The sequence below is a fragment of the Bufo bufo genome, chromosome 3 (assembly GCF_905171765.1).
Source record: "Bufo bufo chromosome 3, aBufBuf1.1, whole genome shotgun sequence".
Taxonomy (NCBI): domain Eukaryota; kingdom Metazoa; phylum Chordata; class Amphibia; order Anura; family Bufonidae; genus Bufo; species Bufo bufo.
Genome location: NC_053391.1, coordinates 40,759,719 through 40,782,562, shown reverse-complemented (window position 1 = coordinate 40,782,562; position 22,844 = coordinate 40,759,719). Strand labels below are relative to the sequence as shown.

Sequence of the window (22,844 nt, the reverse complement as noted above, 5' to 3'; positions counted from 1 at the left end):
TAGGGCTCCAGGGCCCATCCCACTCCCACTCCATGGTATCATGGGCCCCACTCCTCCTCAGGCTTCAGTCACTCCATTTGGCCTTTCACTCTCACACCCAACAGTGTGCAACTTGGTGGCTGTCTATGCCCAGTCCTCCACCACCTGCTGTTTTACTCTTTCTCATGCTCTTATTGCACGCACACGCTAAATGCATCAGCAATATCCCATTGTTTTCCACAACATATGCAGTGGCCTGGGTTTGAGGTGGCCCCCAATGCTTCACTGGATCCCCTGGACACTGTTGAGGTGTCTCCATGGGTTGCTGTTCTCTGGAGAGGGTGGTAAGGCCTGGGACACCCCAATGGAAAATAAGTATTTACTTATACTGAGAATGTTCTACCATTGTGTTATATAAATTGTTGTTACACTGCAGCAGTGATGGACCTTCTAAACTTCTACCTGATATGCACTGGTTCAACCAAAGTGTCGAGTGCAAGGGATTCCCTGATTTTCTCCCTCTAACTCCTGTACAGGAATTTGTTCTTCGTTGCAGAGAATCCCCAGATCACAACGCTCAGAGTACACTCGGATCAGTGATGATAGCGCGTAGAAGTATCACAAAGGTAGTCAGTAACAGGAGTAGACAACACAAGGTCAGCAGAAGTGGCAGGGACCAAGAAAACCACAAAGTCTAGAACAGGCGAAAGTCAGTATAGTGCAAAACTCTGAGTACCAGGCAGAGGTCCAAGGACCAATGTCAGAGGAATGTCAGTGGTAAAGCCAAAGGTCAGCACCAGAAGCAAACATTCAGAATTTGCCAATCACCGTGTAGGACCTGCTAAGGTAGAGCTTATCGTCGGGCACAAAGTTTTAATAAGCTGCTGGTGGTATCGTCTTCTTGGCTACCTGAAAAGGAGAGGCTCCCTGGAGCTTCCAGGAGGGTTAACATACTTACCAATATCCTTGTTGGTAAATTCAGGGACTTTAAAACCCCACCCTGGTAATGGCCAAACCCACATGGGCACGACCATTTCTGGGCAGGGCCTACATAAGCCCACATATTTTGGCCTGGGACAGCCTGAATTTGTCTTGGCACTGCTGATTGTGTAGCAACTACACTCCTAGTGCTTAAAGCAGCCTGAGTAGGAAGAAGAGATGTGAGCACCTCAAGATGCCTAGAAACTACTTGCCTACAACGGCCAAGAGCAGGGAACTGTGACAGCCAAGTGACAGAGGGTCATCTACCAGCACAAAATGACTTTGGACTGTGTCCCGTTGATTCGTCTAATTCTTCTCACATCATGATTCTTGGAACTGGCCCAATAAAAATGTTCCTTGACCCATGTGAATGACAGTCTGCAAGGCTGGAAGTATAAAGTCATTTCAAGGACCTAATTTTACACATGACTGTCCTTTGCAGCACGTAGAAGTAGTGTCCTTGTGGCATATACATTTATCAGACGTGAGCCAAATTCTCACACTTTTCTTATGGATGTATGAAGCGCAGCGTCAGTATCATACCTGTAACCAAATGTTTCCTCTCAGTACATAGAAGACACACAGTTTACAATCTTTCTTCTTCCTGTACATGTTCTGTGTTATTCCCATGTTACTGTATTTTTGTGATTTTTTTTGTGCAGTCTTAGGCTTTAGGCCTGAAAGAAATTGTCCTAAAACAAGTCCGTGCAAAATACGGGAGCCGTCCATTGTTCATACTTCAATCATTTCTATACATGTAATGAAATTGTGGTCACCCAGCCTGCATTTCAAGTGGTTGCTAAGTAACCAGGAGCTTAGGGTACACTCACCTTCCTTTCATGAAGCATTTTGGACACAAGAGAATTTAAAGGGCATCTGTCAGCAGTTCTGTACCTATGAAACTGGCTGACCTGTTCCATGTGCGTTTGGCAGCTGAAGACATCTGTGTTGGTCCCATGTTGATATGTGCCCGCATTGCTGAGAAAAATTATATTTTAATATATGCAAATGAGCCTCTAGGAGCAATGCGGGCGTTGCCATTACACCTATAGGCTCTGCTCTCTCTGCAACTGCCTCGCCCTCTCTCCAGGAATTGCAGCAATATTGGTTGTCTCATTGATTTACGACCAACTTTTGGCTTCAGGTGTAGGTTTGAGAGCCCCCATAGACAGCCTATTATCTGAATTAGGACGCAGCTTACCACCATGTATTGTGCTCTTACCAGAAGAGTTGTCAATATCTCCAGCATGGTCAGCCTCTCGGCTCTCACCAAGTGCATCCCCAAACTTCAGGAGCTGGGGTAGCTCATGGAGAAGTTTGTTAAAGATGCCAAGAACAGAGTTGATTTAATGGATGGGCCTACTGGTGATTGACAGCCTGCTCTGTATCAGTTTCCATAAAGATATAGCTGCCAGTAATTGATAGTACTGCCCCCTGGTCTCCTAAGCCCTCAAAGAGCACAGGTTTATGGCAAGGCAATACAAGTTATACTGAATATTTTTCAAACTACTCCATTTTTGTGTTGCAGTAGCTATGAAAAATCTTGGGTTGGGTCCATAGAAATTCATAGATACAGTTGGCGAATATGTCGGGAGGATATCCTATTGTATAGACCCAGTTGCGTAATTAGAAATGACTGGGCCGCACATCAAATTTTTGAATGGGCCTGCTCCCCCCCAGCAACTTTTTTGTAACCCTCTCCTCCTGTGCAACCCCAATTCCTGTGGCTAGTCTAGATCGCTCTCTTAGACAAAGCTCAGCAGCTGCTCCATTGGTTTCCTACATGTATATACTGGGCAGCACGGTGGCTCAGTGGTTAGCACTGGTGCCTTGCAGCGCTGGGGTCCTAGGTTTGAATCCGACCAAGATCAACATCTGTGTGTAGTTTGTATGTTCTCCCTGTGTTTGCGTGGGTTTCCTCCCACTCTCAAAAGACATACTGATAGGGAACTTAGATTGTGAGCTGCACTGGGGACAGCTTGATGCTAATGTCTGTAAAGGTCTGTGGAATATAGCAGCGCTATAAAAGTGCATACAATAAATAAATATAATGTCATTGTATAATTCTGTTCAGAAGGCCCTGACCATAAAATCTGTTAGTCCTCCTCCTGGGTGGGCCCCTTCTGAGTCTGAACCTCTGTATATGCCACATCTACACTGCAGCATGAACATAGGCTTATGTAACTTAGCAGGGTAGTTCTCCTTTCTCACCACCAGATAGCAGCAGCATTACACAGTCAGTAATAAAAAGCACTGTGCATTTCCTCTGCTCTTTTTGTGAACATCCTAAGTGCAGTTATGGCCAGAGTGCAGGTTGCATTAGTCACAGGGGGCAATAAAGGAGTTGGGCTGGCTGTGGTCAGGGCCCTGTGCAAGCAGATCCAGGGAGACGTGTATCTGACAGCCAGGAGCCCCAAGCTTCAGAGGCGGCTCTTCCATTAGGCCACTTAGGCCGCCGCCTAAGGCCTCGCACTGGTGGGGGCCTCGCTCTGGCTCCCACCCGACACCGCCGCAAGTAAAAATTGTACTTGAGGCGGTGTCGGGTGGGAGCGTCTTTAAGTCAAAACATTCCGGGCTTGAGCCAGTGCCCCGAATGCTATTCCCCACCCCCCTTGTACTTGTCCGCTGATCTGCTAGGCTACTGCGCGGGCATGAGTTCAGTCACTTCAGAGCACAACCCCATCCTGCGGCACGTAATCCCGCGAGACCAGTGACCAAAGGATAGGAGATAAGTGTCTGATCGGGGGGGTTCGGCCGATGGAATCCCAACCCCCACGATCTCCTGTATGGTACTCCCAATATCCTTGTGCCCGGAGCGGTGGTCAACACTCCCCCTCCATGTATCTATGGGAGAGCCGCAGATACAGCACTTGTGTATCTCCGAGTCTTCCATAGAGATACATGGAGGGGGAGTGTTGACCACACCACCGCTCCGTGCGGTGGTTGACACAGCTTATTTCTTAAGGACAGAGCCGGGGCGCCGTACGGGAGATCACGAGCATCCCAACGATCTTCGTTGGGGCCTCATGTTCGAGTTTCATCTAAGGCCTCACAAAGTCTAGAGCCGCCTCTGCCAAGCTTGGAGAAGAAGCTGTAAAGGGCGTCAAATTGCTGCATGGTATGTCCTCACAGGGCGGACCCATAGAGGGAGAAGGCCCCTTTACATCTCTCAATAATAAAAGCACCAAAACTCCACGCTGTGGTGACACAAATTGCATTGATGTGTTCTTGAACCTAGTGAGTAGTGAATTAGAATTTACATCTCTACATTTTACTCCATCCAATGGTACAAAGGAGGAATTGAAAGCCCTAAGTAGCTTAGAGCAAGATAAAAATATAACTATTAAACCTTCCGATAAGGGCGGTAATACGGTCATCTTAGATACTACTATGTATAGATCCATGTGTGAGACTTTATTGGCACCGAGGGATTGTTATGAGTTGTTGGATGGGGATCCAACTAATCAGTATAAACAGGAACTCAAGATCATCCTGGATAATTCAAAAACCCAAAAAATGATTGATCAGGATGAATATAATTTCCTTTTTCCCCAACATCCCCAAACGGCTACATTCTACTGCCTCCCGAAAGTACAAAGTGATATGACCCCCTTAAGTGGCGACCCATTGTTTCGGGAGTCGGTAGGCTAAGTCAGAATTTGGGAATCCATATAGACAAAATACTATCACCTTTCGTAACAGCTCTTCCCTCATACGTACGAGACACAGGGGATCTCCTTTTAAACAGTTGGAAGGTATTCACTTGGATGATGGCTCCATTCTAGGTAGCATTGATATCGAGGCTTTGTACTCGTCCATCCCTCATGAACTTGGCTTGCGTGAAGTTGCACATTTTATTTCCATACGGGGGCGCCAATACACATCGCATAACCAATTTGTTCTCCAGCTTCTTGAATTCTCCCTTAAAAAAACTTTTTTCTTTTCAATGGCAGGTTCTAGCACCAGCTCAGGGGCACTGCGATGGGGAGTTCTTGTGCCCCATCGTATGCTAATTTGTTCCTGGGCTGCAGGGAGGGTACCTGCATCTTTGGGGATGAGACAACAGTGGAGACACAGAACATCCATATGTGGGCACGATGTATTGATGATGTCTTTGTTATTTGGAATGGGAGTATGGAGACATTCACTACATGGGCCAACAGGTTGAACACCAATAGTTTTGGCCTTCAGTTCCCCTCTGAATGCCATACTACAAGATTACCCTTCCTCGACATCTGCATAACCTTAGACACTTCCATCTTCAGAAAAATCCACCTCCACTAATTCCCTTTTATGTTGGGAGAGTAGCCACCCTTTTCCCCTAAACAAGGGAATTCCTCGTGGCCAGTATTTGCGTATTAGGAGAAATTGCTCACAACACTCAGATTTTTTTTAGAACAGGCGGCGTATTTGAGGAATAGATTCCTCGATGAGAGATACCCCCTTAGCACTCTGAAGCCGGCTTTTCAATCGGCAGTCCTACAGGATCGTATATCACTCCTTACACCCAAGAATGTAAACACACCCGCAAGCGGTGTCAATAGAGGGAATAAAAGAGATATTCGCCTCATTGGTACATTCGATGAGGCTGCCCCCAATGTGAGAGACATCATCTCCAAACACTGGCACATCTTGCGGATGGACCCAGATATTTGTAAAGTAATCAGGGAATATCCGAGTATCACATATAGAAGAGGGAGGAGAGTCCATGACAGACTAGTCAAGAGCCATTATGTAGCACCGCCAGCAATTAGAACTTGGCTCAATAAACCTATTTCAGGTTGCTTTAAATGTGGAGGCTGCGTCGCCTGTAAATACATGTGCTATGGTAAAACATTTAAAAGTAACGTCACCAACAGAGTGTATGAAGTCAGACTGTCACACTTCGGTGTGGGAGGGAAACACCACACCGAGCATAAGAGGAAAGGGTGGAACAGGGAATCAGGCCTGAGAACTAGGGAAGGAAGATGGACTCCTCCTAGTAAAACCCTAACCAAAATCCTGACTGACTACCAGTATGAACAGACCCCAAAGGTAGGTGTGTTCATACGCAGGAATACCTAGAGTTCTATCTACCCCTATAGGACCCTGGTACTAATGGCAGGGACAAGAAGACTAGCTGTTCTTCCAAAAGGAAGGACGAACAGGAGTCTACCTCAGGCACAATGCAAAGAATAGGGAAATGCAACACACAGAACCCAAACAAAATACAAAAGGGAAAGGAAAGACTTAACTTCAAAGAGGCTATGGAAGCACCAGGAACTCCGCCGAGATCCACACACCAGCTATCCACAACTGAAACTGAAGCACAGCATTGTGGGAGAAGCAACAATAAATAAGAAAGGTTAAATGACCACATTAGCAACACCTGAGGCAAAGGTTGTGGCCATTACCAGAAACAACACAGACACCTATTGATCCACAAGGAAAACCTGTCAGATCACGTGTTGCCAGTCTCACCGATCTCCTGCCACCTGTTGCGGGAACGTCCGTGACAGAGACATGATTAACTGCAAGTCTATAGGCGTCGTCTACAAGATAACATGCAATTGTGGAAAGGAATATATCCGAAAATCTACAAGGGAATTGAGACGCAGGATTGGAGAGCATATTGGAGATGTAACAAATCAAAGAAATACATCCATATCACGCCATATCAGAAATGAACATGAAGGGAGGACTGATTGTCTCAGCTTCATGGGCATTGTATTGATCAAACAGACAGAGAGAAGGGGTAATTGGGACAAGAGAATTTTACAATGTGAAGCCAAATGGACTTTTTATCTGAAAACAGTGTATCCCAATGGCCTTAATGTACAACAAAATTATAGTTGTTTTATATAATTTATAACAACTTCTGTGTTCCTTTTTTGTTTTGCCCCTATGTGTACCCTACATCAAATGGCGTTACTTAGTTTAACTTTAAAGGGAACCTGTCACCGGGATTTTGTGTATAGAGCTGAGGGCATGGGTTGCTAGATGGCCGCTAGCACATCCACAATACCCAGTCCCCATAGCTCTGTGTGCTTTTATTGTGTAAAAAAACCCGATTTGATACATATGCAAATTAACCTGAGATGAGTCCTGTCCCTGACTCATCTCACATACAGGACTCATCTCAGGTTAATTTGCATATGTATCAAATCGTTGTTTTTTTTACACAATAAAAGCACACAGAGCTATGGGGACTGGGTATTGTGGATGTGCTAGCGGCCATCTAGCAACCCATGTCCTCAGCTCTATACACAAAATCCCGGTGACAGGTTCCCTTTAAGTCATTCATACTGATCTATTATGATTTTAAAAAATTATTTATACTTATTATCATCTCTATTATGATTTATTCATTTAGATAATACCGCTTTGTGTCCTGTCTTACTGTTTATGAGCTACATAGCTCGTCTTGCAGAATAGCTATCTTGCATCTGTGATAGCCCTGAGTTGGGCAGGGGCCTGGCGTTGCTTGGTTGCTAAGCAGCAGGCTGCCGCGCTACTTTGCCTCCGACTTCCCTACTGTCAGCGCATTGGGCGTGCGTTCCACGTGCGTTCCAACGCACGTAACAGACAAGAGGGGCTCAGTCAGGGCAATGAGCCGGGAGGACTAAAAAGGGAGGTTAGCGCTATGCAGTGCGCTTCCCTCCCTTTTTTACTCTTATCGGCGGTGAGATGAGGGTTAGGTGCGGACACTTCCCCATGCCCACTTAGGCACGGACCACTGTCCACTCTGTGCCTCAGGTTTTTTGTAAGGAGGTTTGGGGTTTACCTTATACTCTCATTACTCCTCGCTTCCGTTAGAAAGCAGCTTTGGGTTCTCTAGACTAATTTATAAACCGTGGAGATCCAATCTTGGACGAAACATGTTATGTTGGGACATTAGTGAGGGACAGTTTTAGGGATAAGGCCCCAAGCAGGGACAGGTTCCTGACGGGGTCGCCCCTATTGGGGCGGGTGCTCTGTGTTTGCTAGGCAGGGACTACTATCCCCCTACCCTTTCTTAGGCAGGGTTATTGCAATAGGGCTTGCTAGTTCTTGTCTCTACAAGACCAGCTGTATCACGAGCTCCGGCTGCCTTAATTCCATCGTTACCACACTGAAGGATGGGCACCTGGCAGATATAAACCACAATTTGCATTCCTGGGTCTGGTAAGATCTTTCCATTTATTATCCAGGAATGTTTGTTATCCAGGTGCATATGAGATTATTATGTACATTTGACATCCTTATCTCACCTTATTATTTGAGCACATTTTGCATGTTCTTTATTTTTATTCTTAATAAGTAAAAGTTACGTTTTATTGTAATAATGTCCAGGTCTTCTTGAGATATTTTGGTTAAGAAGTTGTGAAGGCCCTCAATAATGAGGGGTTGTCCCCGCTCTTCCATCAGCTGGAAATAAATTACCTGACCAGTATCCGGGCTCTGAGGGATTTCCTAAAGAAAAAGTATGGCGGGCTGGATGGGCTCATCAATAACGCAGAAATTGCATTTAAAGGTAGGTCCTCATGGGCCGGTAATCTGTTAGGCCTGTTTCACACTTGCTTTGTTAATTCCGGTATTGAGATCTGGCAAAGGATCTCAATACTGGAATTAAACGGATCCGTTTTGATTTTGCACATCAGGAGGCAACCGTTCCATTAGGATGCAGCTTTGTGAAATCAAAACGGAAAAAAAAACGGATCTGTCACATCTTTTCCCATTAAGAATGCATGAGGACTAAATGGAAACGTATTTTTTTCCGGTATTGAGATTCTCTGCCGGATCTCAAAACAAGAACGCAAGTGTAAAGCAATTTATCAGTATGTCTTTGGAGTGTGGGAGGAAACCAGAGTACACAGAGGAAACCCACACAAACACGGGGAGAACATACAAACTCCATGCAGATGTTGTCCGTGGTCGGATTTGAACCTAGGACCCCAGCAAGGCACCAGTGCTAACCACTGAGCCAGCGTGCTGCCCTTGCTATATTTGCTACCAGGTTCTCTCACATTCATAGTTGATGGCTGGGGGTTCCAGCAGCAGGACACCCTGCAGGCTGTTCTATCAAAGGGGATTGTCCAAAGTGGAAAACCAAAGAGGGGAATTAGTTTTAAGATTCAGGCATGCGCTGCCCTGTTTATCTCCATACAAACCCAGCTTTGTCCCCCACACACTCTGTCGGGTATATAAAGCAATTGCTTTATATAAAGATAAAAAAAAAAAAATTTGCGGATCAAAAGAAAAATTATGCAAACGATATTGATCCGGGAGATGGACATAATCATCTCACGAGTTCGATCAAGAAGCTGATTATTTTGTGCAATCAGTAAAACAGGGTACAAGCGTCTATGCAAAAATATAAATGGTTTATTATACAATAGTTTAATATACAATCAAAAATGAATCAACGTAAATTTCAATAATATACAATGATATGCAGTACCCAGAATTCACCACTATATGATGCCAACAAAACAATACTCAACCAATATTATGCAATACAGCTTTAAATTTGTGAGAGATATATAATCAATGGATTATGCGGAAAACTCAATCAAGAAGATGACAGATACGAGCCCTTGCTCCGCCCAAAAAATGGTGACCAATCTCAGATATGGGGTAGTATGGTAGTATTGCACAAAACTTATAAATTATTGGCTTGATGTCAAACTAGGGAATACTAAGATTCCCAACAGAAAGTTTCTCCAATATTATCCCCTTTATTCAGTTATATGCATCGTAACTGAAACAAGAGAGAATACTGATGTGGCAACTAACGTTACACGTCCGCAAATGAGCGGGTACCTGACTAAGTATCAAGCCAATTAATTTAGATCAATACTACATAAAACAAAAATATACATTACCCAAGGGTCAAGTGATGTGCAGAATCTTGGGGCAGCCAGCTCTCGAGAGTTTTTCCCGATAATCCCAATGATTCTCTAGAGATCTATAATCCCAATGTTTCTTTGTTTGTTTGTTTTTTTTCTCTTTCCCTTTTTTTTTTTTTTCTGGTAACTGGTTTCTTAACCCAAAACTTATCAGATGAACACGCCCTCTGAGTTTGGAACTTCCAATCATTGTTGGATGGGTGTGGGCATTGATAAGGAGCATCGTCGACTTGTTGAAAACTGTTCTCTGGTCATGGTTTTCCTTGTCTGTTCCAGGATCTGTGTAATCCTTTCTTGGGAATAGCCGATGTGCATTTGATACCAAATCTTTATCTCCGGAGACGAAATCTCGGAAATGTTGAACTGTCTTTCAATGAAGACACGTGGATCCAAACTGACGTAGATCTTTTGGGATAGAATCCTTTTATTCGTCAAGAGGAATCCCGCGGTATCCTGTAGCATGATCCCAGATGAAGGGCCTGGTACAGCAATCGGCTCGGCCTGGAACTCCTTCCCCAAGATCAGGATGATGTAGACAACGGCAACAACACTCGATGCCATCTTGCGCCTGAAATATATTGTATGACAAATATAAGTACATACATCTTCCACTTTTTATCACTCCTGCAAGAAAAGAGTTAATACTACCATACATCTTTGATTTGGCATCGTTTCTTTTCTTGGACAGAGCAAGTTCTCGATACCAAAGTGAGTCAAGAGATAATTAGTTACAGAGGAAAATACATGAGGATAGGTTAGTACATTTGTATGTTCATACTATACCAATCCTGGGTTTCCATCTTTAGCTGGAACCTTGATATCTCTTTACTCTTCATCATCCGGCAATCCTTCCATTTGGCGAAGTTGTGACCTAGGATGACAAACACGTAATTGATTAATATGCACCCATTTCTCTATAAATTCATCCCCCTTAGGAATTTTGATCTTGTAGACCACAGGTGACAATTTGTCAATGACGACATAGGGTCCCTTCCAGGAAGGCAGGAACTTCTTTTCCTTCACCTGATCCCGGGCGAAGTTATAGAGATAAACCTGATCGGAAATTTGGTACTCCTTTTGAGTAGTCTTCAGATCATAGTAGGTTTTGGCGCTTACGGCTGCTTTCTCCAGATTCTTCTGGGCAAATGCAAAAGCATGTTGAAGGTGCTTACGTAGATTCTCTATGTATTGATGAGCTGTTGAAGCATTTATCAAATTTTGGTCTGTTGTCCGGTAGAGTAAATGCTGGGGTAACACCATCTTCCTTCCTGTGATCATTTCGAAGGGAGAAAGTTTGGTTGCTGCGCTTGGAGTTGCTCTGATGGCCATGAGAACCAGAGGCAACTTTACATCCCAGTCCTTACCGGATTCATTGACAAATTTCTTTAGAATGTTGACAATTGTTTGGTTGTAGCGTTCCACTCCACCACTAGAGGCTGGCCGGTAAGCTATATGTAGCTTCCTTTTTACTCCCAGTATCTCCCACGTTTTTGTCATCACCTCACTAGTGAAATGACTTCCGCGATCGGACTCTATGCGTTGAGGAAGACCGAACCTGGAAAACACGTGGTTAATGAGTAGAGACGCACACACACTTGGACTGCAAGTCTTGCAAGGCAAACATTCTACCCATTTTGTGAATAGACAAGTCACGGTTAACATATATCTGTTACCTTTTGATGAAGTTGTTACTGGTCCAATAAAGTCAATCTGGATGTCTGACCATGGCATGGACATCCCCCTTTTCATCAGCGGTGCCCGATGAGTGGGTGCTTGCGGCTGAAATTGAGGGCATATTAAACATCCTTGACAATATGTGCGAACGTCTTGCAACATATGAGGCCAATAAGCGTAATCCCGTAGTAATTCATACGTTAACTTCTCACCTCGATGACCAGCCGTTGGGGCGTCATGGGCGTGTTGTAACATCAAACCTCGGTATGCTGTGGGTACTACCCATTGTGAGATACCATTCTTCGAGGTTCTTACCAACAATCCATCCTGTAACGAGAATTGGGACTTACCCTTCATCAAAATTCGTAACTCTTCTTTGCCTGTACAGTCTTCCATAGTTACGGGACAGTTCTGCGGATCTTCAATGTGTTTGTAAAACATACCAATGACTGGATCCCCCTTTTGACTCGCGATGAGATCCTCACTAGGGGAATCTTGGCTCCATTGTGCCACATTGGCTTCGGTTTCCTTTTGGGCCTGTCTTCTTGTCATTGCATCAACGTGGATAGTTCCCACGAGGTCATCAACGTTCAAGACTTCTCCATTAATGGCTGCTTGTTTAGCGAGGGAATCTGCCAAATCATTCCCCTCTTTATCCATACCTGGAGATTTTGAGTGACCTCTTACCTTTTTCCAGTAAATAGTGAGACCATGGGTGGTAACCATGTCGTCGATCTTACAAAACATTTTACCATGCTTGACAGGCTTATTGTTACTTCTTGCCATATTAGACCTTTTCCATCCAGGGAAGTACTCCACGAAGCTACTGCGAACATAATTAGAATCTGTGATTATAACAAACTCTTTAAGACCAGAATCAATAGCCATTTGTACAGCTTTATACACAGCGGTGAGCTCCCCGAACTGGCTACTTTTGGAACCAATTTTATATCCGACGGAAATGTCTGGGAATGTGTTATTCCATACGATTCCGATACCTGCAACCAATTTGCATTCAGTTTCTACATCGGTATGGAAAGAACAGCCATCAACATATACACATGGTAAGGATTTGCAGTATTCTTCTTCATAAGACTTGTATGGAGATGAATATTGTTCTTCCAGGAAATCATTTTGTGGCGGTTCACCTTTATGTCCTGAATTGGAACAATCATGCAGTTCGGCTAATCCTTGAGCAACTGGATTCTTATTATTTAGTTTGTACCTGATTTCCAATGGCCATCCCATTAAGGACATCGTCCAGGCGGTTATCCTGCTGTTTGATAAATTCCCATCCTTGATTCTATCACTCTGCAAATATTGCAGAGGTTGGTGTGCAGTTTCCACAATGATCTTTTCGCCCTGGATAAAACTCCTGAAATATTGCAAAGCCCACACAGTTGACAGTAATGCTTTTTCACAGTCATTGAATTTTACCTCAACCGGTGACAAGGCGATGATCTTGTTTAGGTTGTCCTGTTTTTGGAAAAGGACTGCACTCACGCTTTTGTCGGTGAAGCCTGTTTCAATGTAAAAGGGTTTTCCACCTTCTGGATAGGCAAGGCATGGGGCCTGGATAAGTTTGGTTTTGAGCTCATTCACAGCTTGCTCATGACGCTCACTCCACTCCCATTTTACTCCTTTCTTCAGCAACTGCAAAAGAGGTTTTGTAATCTCGGCATAGTTATATATGAACTTACGTGAATAGTTCATCATGCCCAGGAAGGATCTCAACTCCTTGGTAGTTGTAGGTGACTTTGTGTTGATCACTGCTTCCACCTTCTTCTTCTGTGGGTTAATTCCATCGGTAGTGATTTCATGACCTAAAAAATTGACTTTGGTACGACACCATTGAGCCTTCTGTAAAGAAAGTTTTACACCAGCGTTTCTCAGTTGGGTTAGTACATGCCTCAGTTCCGTAATATGCTCCTCAAAAGTTGTGCTTTTGATTAGGATGTCATCCACATAGGATAAGGTACCTCGTTCAGTGGCATCAGGCATTGCCTTATGCATGAACACAGCAAACTCATGACCCGCATTTATGTACCCGAAAGGTAATCGGGTCCATGCATATTGTTGCTTTCCAAACGTAAAGGCCAGTTTGTATTGATCCCTCTCGTCCACTTTAATTGTCCAATATCCTTGCGCACAATCCAGAGCAGTGAAAATTTTGGATCCCTGTATTTGTGCCAAACTCTGGTCAATATACGGCACGGGCCATCCGGACATGTATACACGTTTGTTTAACTGCCTTAGGTCCGAACAGAGACGGAATTGACCATTGGGTTTGAGAATCCCAAGCACAGGATGGTTGAATGAGATGTGTACTGGACGGATGATCCCCTGCTTCTCCAAGTTTTTGACGATTTCCGATAGCGACTCATACGCCGCCAGCGGAAGTCAGTACTGTTTAACATATACAGGGGGTGCATTGGGATCCGTTTGACTTCTTGCAACGTGTAGGTCGGTTTCCCCACAGTCGTAAGAATCCTTAGCAAACATGTCCTGGAATTCGGCAAAGAGCCCCTTTAGCTGTTGACGCTCCGACTCCTCGGAACATGCGTCAGCCACAGAGATTTGCTCTTCTACCCTTTCCTGAAATTCTGGAAAGATTTCAGGTTGATTTAACTCGTAAGCTTCTTCAAGCTCACTAGTTAAATCGTTTTGAGTATTGCGTACCTTATCCTTTCCTGTTTGGCATGACTCGTACTCCTTTTTATCGATCTCATGGTTGAAAACCAATGATGACTCTTCGATGTGGCATGTACCTTCTTCAGAGCTGAAAGGATAAACAGAGTGGATATTAAATAACCCCTCAGGTGTTGAGGAAAAATGTTGCTCCACTACCTGTTCTTCTGTCAGGTATTCATCAGGAATAAGTCCAATGACATCATTTTGGAAACCAAAAGTGTAATACTCCGAATCCATAGCCAGACCAATTATAGTGTCTTTTTGTAGAGATATACTATGGGGAGCCATGTTATGAATTACCATATGCAATGGATCCTGATAAATGTTTACCATAGGAGTCGGCTTTACCTTCAGGCCGAGTTGCTGCATCCGGTTGGACAAACAGATCAAAGCATCTGCATTCTTCAGTCTTTGTCCCTTCTTTGTTTGAATGGGAAGAAGAAATGGTTTACATCCTTCAGGGATTTTAACTTCATCTGTAACCACGATACTCACGGCATAGGGCATCTGTTGTCCCCATCTCAAGGCTTGCTCTTCATTCTGGAATCCCTCTGGGTTCCCAGGTAATCTGGACCATAGAGTATTGTTGATCATATCAATCTGCACGGCAAATCGGTGTAGAAGATCATTACCTATGTACATTTGGTACCGTGGTTCATTCAACACAATGAATAAATGTTCTGTGGTTTTATCTCCTATGGAAATAGACAAAAGACATCTTGCAATCACATTATGACTCTGTGAATCTCCATCCAAATCATGAACCCATTGGTCCTGTGGAGAGGAAAATTTAATCATTTTAGGATTAGCAATCTGTTTCAAGAGACTCAGGCTTATGTAACTGGCTTCGGATTTCAGATCCAATTTGGCGTATTTCACCCGGGCCATATTGTTCACCTGTACGGGAATCAATAAGTTATCATTAACCTTCTCAATCCGTACCATGGATTGAGTATGCCTGGTCAGGTCCGCGACTTCGTAACTTCTCCCTTTAAGAGAAATAGTTAATGCATCCCCATCCAGGGTTACCTTTTAAATTCTGTCCCTCTGGATGGTTATGGTATGTGCGGCACCGTTGACGGCTTCCTCAGACTCACCATTTTTCAGGATTGTGACATCCGGCGTTTGATTGTTCCTAAAATGCACTTCAACAGAGTTAAACCTTTCCTCAATCACATGACAATTACGTTGGGATTGTGCATTGCAAGAGTACTCATAGGCAATGGGTGCCTTCACCTGAGTCCAGACGGCTTCATTGATGAAGTCTACTATGGAACTCAATCTTCTCAGGAGGTCTATTCCTATGATCAGCCGATCATAGGGAAGGTCCACAATCAGTGTGGGATGTCTAATTATCTTCTTGCCAATTTTGAATTTTAACCATGATGTACCTTTTACCTGCAAAGCGTCTCCGCCGACACTTATCAAAGAGCCATCAAACGATTTCAGTTTCGGCTTCTTTGCTGTCCCCTCCAATACTTGTTCGAAATAACTATATGACAATATAGTGGCTTGTGATCCTGTGTCAAGTAAACCCCTGATTGGCCCAATAAGTTCATCTTGGAGATAGGAATCAAGAAAATATCGGCCTTTGATCTGAAACAAATCACATAAAAAATTAGGGTGATCACTTATTTGACATTTGTTAAGGATTTGACCTTTCTGCAGCGTCGCGACCTCTGGTGAATTCTTGGAATTCCTGCTGCTCGCGGCGGCAGCAGCAGCCCCCACCTTTGGAGAACACTGGATCACATCACAGCTTACAGACGGCAGCTCACAGGTTGACGCTGAGAGGATAGGATCACTCACTGGAGAAGACACATTAGTGCAGGAATCATCATGATTAGACTGTAATATAGGCAACATGTTAGACATCTCCTCCTTGGCCTCAATTTTAGGGTCACGAACACTGCAAGGCAAAGTAGGATTAGAAATCACATTAGATTCTGTTACAACCATCTCTGTAGCCTTGCACCGGCCTGGGCTCTGACCCTGCCCAGCCTGCATTATGGGGCTGAGCTGGTTCCTGCAGTTACCCCTAAAAAAGACTCAGGCTGTTTTCCAGTTGACACCTGGGACATTTTACTAATGATCTCCTGTAATTTGGCTACTTGATCTGCCAAATGATCCAAACGATTGTTTGGTTTGCGCACAGTTTGGACTTCTGGTGCTTCCTTATTAGAAGTGGGTGACCGACCTCTAGGTGAGGTAGGGGATTCAGGCCTATTTTCCTTCTGTTGTCTGGGCCTGTTGTTCCAGCGCCTGTATCCTTGGGGACCTCTATTGTAATATTGGGGACGGTAGTTAGACCTCCCAGCACTGGAGTTATCCCCCTCTGGCCCCTTGGGGCTCTGAGGTCTTGCTTGCTTGGGTCCTACCTGTTGTCGCTGGGTTTGTTGGACAGGTCCTGTAGACTGAGTGTACTTACGTGGCTGCGTTTCAAATTTGAAACCAGGGTTTACCCTAGCTTCTGCTACGCTTTGTTCTGGGGACTTTTTGTATCTCCTCTCACCTGTAGCATGGCATTCACTGATGTTATACAGTGAGGTGGCAGCCGTCACCAACCTGTCCAAGGGAGCTTTGAGATCAAGATCTCTAGCCAAGCTAAGTTTAATTTGCATGGGCATTGCATCATAAAACAGCTGTTTGAACTCCTCAGACTCCCAGTTTGGGGATCTATACGCCAACCCATAGGCATTTTTAAGGATGGGGAGGAATTCCCGGGGACTCTGATTGGGTCTACATGTGAGTTTATAGATATCACGTTTTGCAGCAGTCACAGTACGGTAAGGGCCAAATTCTAATTTGGCCTCATGCAAAACATTCTGCCAATCCAGAATTCCTCTCTCCCTAAATGAAACAAAGTAGTGGCGATATTTACCATCAAATGCCCATGGTAGGAATCTGATCCTGTCCGCATCAGAATACAATTTTAAAGAATCCATGGTGGACTGGTACAGTTCTAGGTGATTGGCAATTTCAGCAGAACCCTTTTTAGAGAATTTTGGCACAGTGACATTTAGAAACTTAATGATACTGGAGGAGTTCTGATCCTTTTCTGAACACTGAGTATTTTTTTTTCTAGAGACCACCTCAGCATATGTTGGTCGTCTGAAACTCTCATCCCCCTGATGGGCAATCTTATGCCTGCGTGGTAGGGAATGGATCACACGCTTTCCCACATCACTGTCACAATCACTCACGCTCCGCTCACTTCCATCAGACCCTCTTGGCACAGGTGACTTAACCCTAACATTCCTCTCTAGAGGAGGACGTGGAGGGGCACTTCTGTACCCTTTTGCGTCGCTAGCGCCTAGTAAGGCGGTTACAGCTTGAAACGCCTGATTTAATTGGTTTAAGGCCTCCTGTTTAATCATGCCATCACCCTCGGGTGGCTTAGGGTCTCGGATGGATTGCGCTTTAAGAGCATGTGATGATGACATATCTACATTTTGGGGTGTGAGAATTGGAGGGTCCGGAGATCCCTCATGATCAGACAGATCACTTTGAACATTAGCTACAGTTTGGCTTAGTTCATTTGTTTGCTGCAGACTGCTATAACGGATGTGTAGATCCTCTGCCTCACTTTTTAATTTGCGATAGGCAGCATGGCTGTGATCGAGCTTGCATTTTAAATCCTCGATCGATGCCTTTGCAGATTCTAATCTTTCTTCCATATGGGATACATATGCTTGCACTTTCGTTATATGCACATGTCTACTCTCTGAGAGAATGCTGATCTCTAATAATGCATACAAAATTGGTGGCAACATCTTTAAGAGGTGTTGGTTTTTACTGGCAGTATTTTTAAGCACATCAAGATAAGTTAGTTGTCTCCTGACTGTGCCAAGTGGCGTCCATACATCCACACGTTCTCTCTTGGCTTCTGCCTGCAACTCATTTATCCATGCAGCCACATCATGATCCAAATTTAAATGTGAATTTACATATTCAACAACGTTCTGGATTAACTGCTCCGGGCTGGATGGACTATCTCCTGTTGCAACATCACTACCGGCTTCACTCATTTTCTTGCAATAAAGTTATACACAGATTTATGAATAATCTGGTTAGCCAAGAAAGGTATGGAACGGTTTACTATTTGCACAAATAATCAAAGAATTAACTCGATCTCGCTACCGGGGCCTCCATTTTATGTCGGGTATATAAAGCAATTGCTTTATATAAAGATAAAAAAATAATAATTAGCGGATCAAAAGAAAAATTATGCAAACGATATTGATCCGGGAGATGGACATAATCATCTCAAAACGAGTTCGATCAAGAACCTGATTATTTTGTGCAATCAGTAAAACAGGGTACAAGCGTCTATGCAAAAATATAAATGGTTTATTATACAATAGTTTAATATACAATCAAAAATGAATCAACATAAATTTCAATAATATACAATGATATGCAGTACCCAGAATTCACCACTATATGATGCCAACAAAACAATACTCAACCAATATTATGCAATACAGCTTTAAATTTGTGAGAGATATATAATCAATGGATTATGCGGAAAACTCAATCAAGAAGATGACAGATACGAGCCCTTGCTCCGCCAAAAAAATGGTGACCAATCTCAGATATGGGGTAGTATGGTAGTATTGCACAAAACTTATAAATTATTGGCTTGATGTCAAACTAGGGAATACTAAGATTCCCAACAGAAAGTTTCTCCAATATTATCCCCTTTATTCAGTTATATGCATCGTAACTGAAACAAGAGAGAATACTGATGTGGCAACTAACGTTACACGTCCGCAAATGAGCGGGTACCTGACTAAGTATCAAGCCAATTAATTTAGATCAATACTACATAAAACAAAAATATACATTACCCAAGGGTCAAGTGATGTGCAGAATCTTGGGGCAGCCAGCTCTCGAGAGTTTTTCCCGATAATCCCAATGATTCTCTAGAGATCTATAATCCCAATGTTTCTTTGTTTGTTTGTTTTTTTTCTCTTTCCCTTTTTTTTTTTTTTTTTTGGTAACTGGTTTCTTAACCCAAAACTTATCAGAACACGCCCTCTGAGTTTGGAACTTCCAATCATTGTTGGATGGGTGTGGGCATTGATAAGGAGCATGACGTCATAATACTACCCAGAATGCACTTTTGCTACTTATGTCGTATCAACTGCTCATATCTAGGTGGCACTGTTGTGTAAGCAATAGGCATCATACCATTAAGGGTTAACTCATACATGCCTGATATTTTCACTACTACACCTCTGACGTCTAGAGGCCTTGTCTCAGGGCCGAGGGACAAACTTTGATACATGAATGTATACTTTGAGGAACATGTAGACAATTCTCACACTGTGGAATTCATGTTCAGATAGGAAAAACAATGAAGCCTTAGAATCTGCAGGTGCGGTGTATCTTCTAACTTTCTAAATGTATAATATATTGTTACTATAACACTAGCTTTTGAGCAGCACAGTAATCTTCTCATGGACTTACTTTGGCCTACATGAAAATCCATACAAAACAGTGAATATAAATCAACATTGCTCTTAAAGGCAATGAATACCCATTATAACTAAAATAAGTAGATATAACTGTTTACACTTATGAAAAAGCACAACAACTCTGACATTGCCTTGTTTCTGTGATACTGTATATTACTGTTCTTACACAGCAATTATGACTCCTTTGGGTCCCCACAGATTAATGATACCCCTTAGTGCCTCCCTCACAGAGTTTATGCCACCTCACAACAATGGTGCACCGTAAGGGTCCCCGTTACAATAGTAGTGCAACCTGAGAGCGCCCCCCTCCTCCCCCATTCTGCTGGTGGAGTCACTTTGTACATACACACATTACATTACTTATCCTAATGAGTTACATCCTGTATTATAGTCCAGAGCTGCACTCACTATTCTGCTGGTGGGGTCACTGTGTACATACATTACATTACTTATCCTGTACTGATCCTGAGTTACATCCTGTATTATACTCCAGAGCTGCACTCACTATTCTGCTGGTGGGGTTACTGTGTACATACATTACATTACTCACCTGTACTGATCCTGAGTTACATCCTGTATTATACTGCAGAGCTGCACTCACTATTCTGCTGGTGGAGTCACTGTGTACATTACATTACTTATCCAGTACTGATCCTGAGTTACATCCTGTATTATACTCCAGAGCTGAACTCGACCTAACCGCATGTAACTTTAATGTTCTCTTCATCCAGTTGCTGACACAACCCATTTGGTACCCAAGCTGAAATGACTCTGAAGACCAATTTCTTTGGCACACAAGAAGTTTCCAGTGAGCTACTTCCACTGATCAAACCCAATGGTAATTATACAGTGATGAGAGTAGACTATCTAAAGGAGAAATTACACCCTTTTACTTACATGCCAACAGTCCTATTTGGATAATTTCAGGAAATGGACTGCAAAAGGTTGGATTTATGTAAACCCTGACCAAAAGTAAGTGGTCCCAACAGGTTGGCAAGTATATGAGTAGATCAGAAGCAAGAGCAGTAGATATATTTGATTTGCTCGCAAATACTGTGTGCTGTCCGCATCTGTATGTCCATTCCCCTGGAACCTGCAGAAAAAAAGAACATGACGTATTCTTGTCCATATTACGGGCAACGGCTATGGTCGTGTTCATGAGCCCTAAGGGTGAGCGTATGGGAGTACTCATATTATCGGCTTAGATATAGGACCACTTCTTTATGGTGCTTTGCTCTTACAGGAAGAGTTGTGAATATGTCCAGCTTGGCCAGCACCTCAGTTCTCGCCAAGTGCAGCCCTGAACTTCAGGAGAAATTCCACAGCGACACGATCACAGAGGACGAGCTGGTGAAGCTGATGGAGAAGTTAGTGGAAGATGCCAAGAACGGAGTCCATGAAGAAAGGGGCTGGCCGAACACTGCTTATGGGGTGTCCAAAATTGGGGTAACAGTGTTGTCCAGAATTCATGCACGACAACTAAAGGAAACCAGGAAGGGAGAGGGCATTATTCTCAATGCCTGCTGCCCAGGGTGGGTGAGGACTGATATGGCAGATCCAAAAGCCACCAAGTCACCAGATGAAGGTGCCGTGACCCCAGTCTGTTTGGCTCTTCTTCCTACCTCAGACGATTCACCTCATGGGGAGCTGGTCAGCGACAATAAAGTTGTCACCTTTTAGATATAAAATTCCTGTGAATCCTTTAGATCAGTTGTTGGCCTTCTTTTGGTGAGCAGCACTCTTGCTGGAAGACAAGTAGACCCATCGAGGAGTCCTGGTAGTGTCCAGTGCCATGGACTACATTAGATCAACTATAGCAGAAAGAGTCAAGGACAGCACCCGGCTCAGGTATTGCGAATAAATACACAAATGATTGAAACGGTAATGTCGCCAGTGCATAAAGCGGAGATGTTTCAGACAGTGAGGTCCTTTAATGAACTGTATTGGAGATCAGTGAAATTATATTGGCCCTAACATACACTAAGAAACTGTGAAAACCCTCCTGCACAGGACTCTGAAGGAACTGAAAAGTCAGTAACGGCACTGGCGCCATGTTTAGTGATACCACAGAGCACAGTTGCCAACCATCCAGACATTTCTGGACAGTCCGTAAACATGGGGAACCTTTTTTCCTGTGTCTGTGAAAAAAATTTGATGCGTACGTTTTTTTTTTTTTAGGCTGGTGGTAGGTGACTAGATTATTTTGTGGTAATGCTGTTAATGAGGTGTCATCAGGATATTGAGCTAAAGACATGGATTACTTATCTTTATAATTCATTATGGTTTTCCAATTTGTCCGTACAAAACGTTGGCTGTCTGTGATCTTGGGATAAGTAGTTCAGAAAAAAGAAAAATTCTGTTTGGCAACCCTGCCGCAGAGCTAATGTTAGTCAACGGTTCCTTTGACTCTGCTGGTGTCCACAGCCATAGACAACCTGTAGTTCAACAATATAAAACAGTGCAAGTGCACACAGCAGCATAAATCACAGTGCACCCCCCAACCGGTTACCACCCCTCTGTACCCTTACTGCAGACTGCTAGAAATTCATTCATAACTTCTAGCAGAAATAATTAAGGAATGTCACCAGGGCTGTGGAGTCGGTAGATAAATGCTCCGACTCCGACTCCTCAGTTTTTGGTACTTCCAACTCCGACTCCCCGACTCCGGACTCCTCTGTATTTAATATGCAAATGTATTTTATACATTCCTTGAAGGAAAGAAATGCAACATGCATGTCATTACCAGAGAACTACTGGCTAGGAAGCCGCTGCCTTCTCCTTTGTGTGCTGATCTACTGCTGAAGATAGGGCAGTGGGGGGATCCAGGAAGGGGCAGGGGAAGGGGCATTTATTTCAAAACATGATTTCCCTAGTAGAATCCCATAGTCATGTTAAAAGTTTGAGCTAACAATCTGAGTTTACAAGTTTTTATAGCCTTAGCTGAATGACAGCAGTTTTTCAAATGGTTTACAGCTCCAGTCTTGAACTATTGACCATCCATTCCCTTCAGTTATACAAGTGTCTCTAGTCCTGCAAAAAACATATTTACTTAATCAGTTATCAGTGAGAGGCGAGGTTAACCATGGGCGTTGCGTTCCCTGTAACAGCAGAACACAACACAATGGAAAGTATAAGTATTGCCGCTCCTTAACTGTGCGTTGCGTGCCATATA

At 43.6% G+C, this 22,844-nt stretch overlaps 1 pseudogene; it reads left to right on the top strand.

The window, feature by feature from the left end:
- Positions 1 to 3,258: 3,258 nt before the first annotated feature.
- Positions 3,259 to 21,352, top strand: LOC120994499 (annotated as a pseudogene).
- Positions 21,353 to 22,844: the final 1,492 nt, after the last annotated feature.